Raw genomic sequence first — 634 nt, forward strand, 5'->3', positions numbered from 1 at the left:
TGGAAAATAACGAAGAATTAGAAAAGCTTGATTTACAGGTGTCGTCAGACTGCCAGCAAGGAACGAGGGTTCAAGGATTACAGCTCCATTCACATTGTAAGCAATCCAATTCTGACTCATTGAACATGCATGCAAGTCATGCAACAATGCTTTAGCTTGAAGCATGGAATAACAATTGTCATAACAAAATGAAGAAAGAAAAACCAATTACAAATTATTGCTGCTTTACTCGTGAGAGTTCATGAGTGCTAATATTAACTTGAAACTAGAAAAAGGGATATATAACTTAACAGCGGTATATTCCAATATCATGCATTACAACCCGTGTATTATTATATTTCTGAGCCTCTTCTCTCGGTTTGCTATGTATATATATATATTATAATAAAGACATTCTACAGTGTACACCAATCTCATTGGATGACTTTGTCATTTGACATCCAGTAAAAATTCAAAAAATCATGTGAACCCAATTGATACATATTCACTACAAATCTTAGCTTGTGGTCCATCGTGTTAAAATTAGTGTGAAATATGAGTTCCAAGGGAAACAAGAACCAATCCTTTTATGTTCTGCTTTTCTTGCCTTTGCTGCTTTGATTTTTCTCGAGTATTAAGCAATTTCGTGAGACCA

General features: G+C 34.4%; 1 protein-coding gene across 1 annotated transcript in view; it reads right to left on the reverse strand.

The window, feature by feature from the left end:
* Positions 255-634, reverse strand: part of LOC107630426 (beta-glucuronosyltransferase GlcAT14B) — a gene marked incomplete at its 5' end in the record, with an annotated part of 3,317 nt that continues 2,937 nt past the window's right edge. The window contains 1 exon segment of the mRNA XM_016333544.2: positions 255-634.

This window comes from Arachis ipaensis, chromosome B03 (assembly GCF_000816755.2).
Source record: "Arachis ipaensis cultivar K30076 chromosome B03, Araip1.1, whole genome shotgun sequence".
Lineage (NCBI taxonomy): Eukaryota > Viridiplantae > Streptophyta > Magnoliopsida > Fabales > Fabaceae > Arachis > Arachis ipaensis.